Below are 6,855 nucleotides of genomic sequence, written 5' to 3'. Positions count from 1 at the left end.
ACCCTGCACTCCATGTGGGGATATAATCAACCCACCCATCCCTACACTCCAAATAGTACCGAATGCGGCACTAGAAAGTAGTTGCAGCTGTGCTGCCAGTGAGTTAGGCTTGAAGCCTTTCAGTACACTTCCTACAATAAAAATCGTTCCCCAACCCAATGCAATGCATCATACAGACATGTCATGGTATCATGTATAAACAGTACAATGTATATAGCATGCTCAACATACAGATATACATATCTATCTCATATAGGTAGATAATAGTCTTTTCAATCGTTACAGTCAATTAGAGGTCTAGGTAAACTTACCGACCCTACAGTAGGTTCACAGTCGACTTAGGCGACCCGTGCAACATTAGCAGTCAAACAATGAAAATGGGCCCACAGACCCATGTAGGCCCACACCCTCGTGTATCCCACACGGCTTAAAATGTCCACACGACCTGGCCCAATATATTCCAAACGCATGTGTGGTTCACTCGTGTGGGCCCAGGCACCTATGAGGCCCACACGATCCAACTCGACCTAGCCCATGAATCGCACATGGCTAGCCTTATCGATCTTACGCCTGTGTTCGGTTACACGACTTACCACATGAGTCGTCCCACGCTCGTGTGGTGTAGATAGTCTCATTATTCGGCTTTTCGATGATTAGCGTTTTCAGTGATGTGATTACACACCTGAAACATTTTTGATGCTAACACCACCACGATCACTCCAACACCCTAAAACGTCAACTAGAGTTTAGAACAGATTTAATCAAAATCGAAAAGTGGTAGTCAAATAGACAACATCAACGATTATACAAAAGCTAACTTACCCTCAACACGTCAACGATCCAACTACAAATCAATGCTATAACAGCCCCAGTCAACCCAATTCCTTGCTGTCAAAACAGAACGTAACCCTCCAATCAGTTACTTTTAATCAATAATTAATCAAAATTTGGTGAGGTATACCAAACTATAATCATAAAAAAAAATCTCTTACGTTCGGTTAATCAACTGAGATCTTAAGCACTTCAATCATTGAAGACCACTGTTCAGCCTCTAAATTAACACCTAAAACTAACCAAAACCCCTCTTAATCAATTAATAAAAAAAAAAGAACTGATAGTCTAACAACATTTCCAAGCTTACCAACCATGCACAACACAACGATATGCAATCCCGAACAATTGAATAGAAAAATGCAAGTGAAAAAGGAAGAAAGAATACCAATTGAAATTTCGGCAGCAACAATAGGGAGTCGAGGGAGGAAAAATGACAGAAAATGGGAAAGAAAAGCAAAAAAAATGGTAGAGACGATTTGGGAAAAACACTAGGTAGAGAAAATAAAAAAGCAGAAGAAAAAAGAAAAACTGACCGAAAGTTAAGAGAAAGAGAGGTGAGAGCTGAAATTATCAGTCCACCAAATTGAAATAACTTTACAAACCCATATTTTTATCCTAAAATCACTCCAACACTCCCTCACCATGCCACTACTACTTAAAAACCCAGTCAAAACAACCTCTTACCGAAACAAAGAGCAAAAATTATCCCCTCTGCCCATGCAGGGACTCGAACTCCAGACCTCTTGCAACATTAGCACTCCACTTAACCACTAGACCAGCAGGCCCATTCTAACATATTTCACCAATACTTATTTATAAGCCTACTGGTTAGAGATAGAGGTTTTATTCAATTAAAACCAAAAATTTTTCCCAACTCAAGGCTTGAAGCAAGACTTTTTAGACACTCCCAGAACACATAACCACTGAAGCAGACATATATTTGTGTCACAAACATACAAAAATAGATATATAATGGATTTTTTTGGCGTTACAATGAGCATATATCGAATTATCAATTTACTCCCTGTAGACCCTGAAATTGAGCGAAATTTCAGACAAATAAGATGTGAGCGAACAACTCAAAGACAAGTCGAGATGGACCTTGGAAATCAGAATCAAGACCAAGGTAATGAAGCCGATCATGTATGAAATCCTATCCTTATTGCCGATGATAGGGATCAATGCATCAGACAATATGTTGTGCCGCTTTTCAATGAGTTAAACCCAAGAATTAGAAGGCTAGATATTGAGGCAACCCAGTTTAATTAAAACCAGTGATGTTTTAAATGCTACAAATGGTGGGCCAATTTAGTGGTATGCCCACAGAAGATCCACATCTCCACCTTCAATTGTTTAGGAAGGTGAGTGATTCATTCAAGATAGCCGGTGTGATTGAAGACGCACTGAGGTTGAAGTTATTTCCGTGCTTGTTGCGAGATCGAGCACAAGCATGGCTCAATTCATTGCCAGCAAGTTTCATATCTACATGGCAAGAATTAGCAGAGAGATTTTTTGTTAAGTACTTCCCACCTATCAAAAACGTTAAGTTAAGGAACGAGATCACAACTTTCCAACAATTGGATGACGAGTCTTTGTATAAGGCTTGAGAGCGATTCAAAGTGTTACTTCGTAAGTGTCCTCATCATGGGATTCCTCATTGTATCCAGTTGGAGACATTCTATAATGGTCTCAATGCAAATACAAGATTGATGGTAGATATTTCCACGAATAGGGCAATTTTGTCTAAGTCTCGTAATGAGCCTTATGAGATCATCAAGAGGATCGTGAGTAATAACTATCAATGGCCAACAAATAGAACAGCTTCAGGAAGACGTGTAGTTGAAGTTAATAAAGTTGATGCCCTCACTTCGTTATCAGCTCAGGTATCATTTATTTCCTCTATGATAAAACAGTTAACCGCTAATACTACTTATAGTTCTGCAACTCAGCCACTAAGTTCGTTTGAAGTAATTTCTTGTGTGTACTATGGGGAAGGTCATTCTTTTAAGAAATGTTCATCAAATCCTGAGTCAGTGTACTATGTGGGGAACTTCTACAATCTTCATGGCGTAATCATCCTAACTTTTCTTAGAGCAACCAAGGAAATGGACCGAACAATAACTTATTACAGTAAAAACCCAACCAAAATCAACGGTATAACCAGTAAGCTCCAAAACCACCTCAAGATGAAGCATCAAATAGTTTAGAGAATTTGTTGAAGACGTACATGGCAAAGAATGACGCTTGGATCAAAGCCAAGCAGCAACAATAAAAAATTTGAAAAACCAAATGGGTCAGTTAGCTACGGAGCTACGTAATAGACTGCAAGGAACCTTGCCAAGCGATACTGAGAATCCAAGAAATTTAGGTAAAGAACATATCAAGGTAGTGGCATTACGAAGTGGTAAAATTCTAGAACCCCGATTGATTGATGTTTAAGATAAGCCTGTTGAGAAGAATCAACCAGCTGTTGAAGTTCCTACACCAAAGGTATCAAAATCTACAAAGTCTAACAAGGTAAACCCTCACTTAGTGAATTCAGATATTTTAACATCATCTTTGGATGTAGATTTACCTACTCAAAAAATTTTTCCAGTACAACCGAAAGTTCCATCACCGTCAAATTCGCAAAGATTGCAGCAACACAAGCAGAAACAAGAGGTGTAATTCAAGAAGTTTTTGGATGTTCTGAAACAGTTACACATCAATATTCCGTTGGTGGAGGCTTTAGAAAAAATTCTGAATTATGTGAAGTTTATGAAGTTTATACTGTCGAAGAAGAAACGACTGAGTGAGTATGAGACTGTTGCCTTGATAAAGGAGTGTAGTGCGTTCCTGCAGAACAAATTGCCACCGAAATTGAAAGACCCAGGAAGCTTTACTATACCTTGTAACATTGGTGAATCTTATTGTGGTAAAGCTTTGTGTGACTTAGGAACGAGTATCAACTTGATGCCTAAGTCTATTTTCAAGATGTTAGGGATAGGTGAAGTAAGACCTACAACTGTGACGCTTCAACTAGCGGATCGATCTTTAGCATATCCCAAAGGAAAGATTGAGAATGTTTTGGTAAGAGTCGATAAATTTAATTTTCCTATTGATTTCATTATCTTAGATTTTAAAGCAGACAATGAAGTGCTGATTATCCTTGGAAGACCTTTCTTAGCCACGGGAAGAACATTAATTGATGTGCAGAAAGGAGAACTCACCATGCAAGTTCAAAACGATCAGGTAACCTTTAACATTCTTAAAGCGATGAAATTTCCCGATCTGACAGAGGAGTGTTCAGTTATGGAAAAGATAAAAACCTTGGTTTCTATGGAAAGCAATTTTAAAAAAGATCCATTGGAGAAAGCCTTAGATCTTGACCTTTTGGAGGATGAAAAGGTGAAGAAAACATGGCTTTGATGGAAGCCGATCTGGGAAATTTTATTCAATCCACATGGTTTGAACCGTTGGAGTTAGAAGTCAGAGAACTTGTGCAACCCAAGTTGTTAATTGAAGAACCACCTAAACGTGAACTAAAGGTACTTCCTTTCCATTTGAAATACGTTTATTTAGGTGATTGTTCTACTTTGCCTATGATTATTTCAGCGGAACCGACGAAAGATCAAGAGGAGCAACTAATTATTGTTCTAAAGAAATTTAAGAAAGCAATTGGTAGAAATTCAAGAGGTTTTTTTTATATGCATAAAATCATTTCAAACGAAGGTGAAAAAACTTGACTTGATGGGCAAAGGAGGCTCAATCCTATTATGAAAGCAGTTGTGAGAAAGGAAGTGATCAAATGGTTAGATGCAGGAATCATCTATCCTATTTTAGATAGTTCGTGGGTAAGTCCGGTGCAGTGTCTGTCAAAGAAAAGTGGAATCACGATTTTTGAAAATGAGCGTAACCAGTTAATTTCAACAAGAACTGTTACTAGCTGGAGAATCTATATTGATTACAGAAAGCTGAACATAGCCACTCGGAAGGACCATTTTTCATTGCCTTTTATGGATCAGATGTTAGATCGACTGGCAGATAATGAATTTTATTGTTTTTTAGATGGCTATTCGGAATATAACCAAATAGTTATAGCCTCGAAAGACCAACATAAAACAACCTTTACTTGTCCATACGATACGTTTGCTTTTAGGCAAATGCCTTTTGGTTTATGCAATGGACCTACAACTTTTCAACGATGCATGATTGCAATATTTACTGATATGGTTCAAAATTTTGTTGAGGTTTTCATGGATGATTTTTCTGTTTTTGGTAACACTTATGATATCTGTTTAAATAATTTGGCTAAGGTACTGAAGAGATGCGAAGAGACGAATCTTGTCCTTAATTGGGAAAAATGTCATTTTATGGTCAAAGAAGTGATTGTCTTAGGTCATAAGATCTCAAAAAAAGGAATTTAAGTCGATAAAGCAAAGGTGGACGTAATTGAAAGATTATCGGCCCCAATGACTGTGAAAGGAATCTAAAGTTTCTTAGGCCATGCCGGTTTTTAGTGAAGGTTTATCAAAGATTTCTCGAAAATTTCTAAATCGTTATGTTTGTTGAAAAGAGAAAGATGCAGTGTTTGATTTCAACAAAGCATGGTTCGAAGCTTTTGAAGAGCTAAAGAAGCGATTAATCTCTGCCCCAATAATTGTTACACCTGATTGGAACTCACCTTTTGTGTTGATGTGCGATACAAGTGACTATGACGTTGGAGCTGTGATGGGTTGCAACCGAACGCAATTATATGGTAACCGAAAAAAAACTCTTCGCTATAATTTTTGGTTTTGACAAATTCCGCTCATATCTTACAAGTACCAAAGTTGTTGTATTTACTGACCATGCAGCCATTAAATACTTGCTCATGAAGAAATATGCAAAACCAAGGCTAATTCGTTGGATACTTTTACTCCAAGAATTTGACCTTGAGATCCAAGACAAAAAAAAGGTGTTGAAAATGAAATAGCTGATCATTTGTCGAGGTTGGAGCAAGATGAGGTAACTCATTCATGTGTGCCTATCAATGATAATTTCCCAGATGAACACGTATTTGAGGTAAATCAAATTCATGAAATACCCTGGTTTGTTGATTTTGCCAATTATCTTGCATGTGGAATAATTCCTCGAGAAATGACATACCAACAAAGGAAAAGATTCATTCATAATGGTCGGTATTATCCTTGGGAGGATCCATTTTTGTGTAGCTGAAAGCGAGATTGCTGAGATCTTTTATCATTGCCATTCATCTCCATGTGGGGGACACTTTGGTGGTTCACGTACTGCAGCAAAGATTTTTCAAGCACGTTTCTTTTAGCCTACACTATTTAAAGATACTTAAGCTTATGTGAAAAAATGTGATAAATGCCAAAGGATTGGAAATATATCAATGAGGAATGAGATGCCCTTGACAAACATTTTGTAGATTGAATTGTTCTACGCATGGGGCATTGACTTCTTAGGCCCGTTTCCTTCTTCGTATGGGAACAAATACATCTTAGTTGCTATGGACTATGTATCCAAGTGGGTTGAAGCTGAAGCATGCCCTACAAATGATGCTAAGGTAGTCATGCGATTCCTACATAAGCATGTGTTTACACGATTTGGGATACCAAGAGCTATTATTAGTGATGAAGGTTCTCACATTGTGAACAAATGGCTTAAGTGGTTGCTTGAGAAATATGATGTGAAGCACAAGATTGCTACTGCCTATCACCCACAGTCTAATGGGCAAGTTGAAAGAGTGAATCGCAAAATCAAAGGTATCCTTGAAAAGGTAGTATGCCCTGGCAAAAAAGATTGGTCTCGAAGGATCAATAATGCATTATAGGCCTATTGAACAGCATTTAAGACTCCGTTAGGAATGACTCCTTATCGGTTAGTCTTTGGAAAGGCATGTCATTTGCCATTAGAGTTGGAGAATAAAGCTCACTAGGCTTTGAAGCAGTTGAACTTTGATCTTGAGTAAGCCGATGAGAGAAGGATGTTACAACTTGATGAGTTGGAAGAGCTGAGGCTGTTTTCCTATGAGAATGC

The 6,855-nt window shown here is 38.0% G+C and overlaps 1 non-coding gene across 1 annotated transcript; it reads right to left on the bottom strand.

Annotated features, from left to right (window-relative positions):
• Positions 1–2,378: 2,378 nt before the first annotated feature.
• Positions 2,379–2,485, bottom strand: LOC128040126 (small nucleolar RNA R71). Its single transcript, XR_008194785.1, has one exon. It is a non-coding gene; the product is annotated as a small nucleolar RNA R71 (small nucleolar RNA).
• Positions 2,486–6,855: the final 4,370 nt, after the last annotated feature.

This window comes from Gossypium raimondii, chromosome 3, assembly GCF_025698545.1.
Source record: "Gossypium raimondii isolate GPD5lz chromosome 3, ASM2569854v1, whole genome shotgun sequence".
Taxonomy (NCBI): Eukaryota; Viridiplantae; Streptophyta; class Magnoliopsida; order Malvales; family Malvaceae; genus Gossypium; species Gossypium raimondii.
Note: the sequence above shows the minus strand (reverse complement) of the source record. Positions and strands in the feature narration are given on the sequence as shown.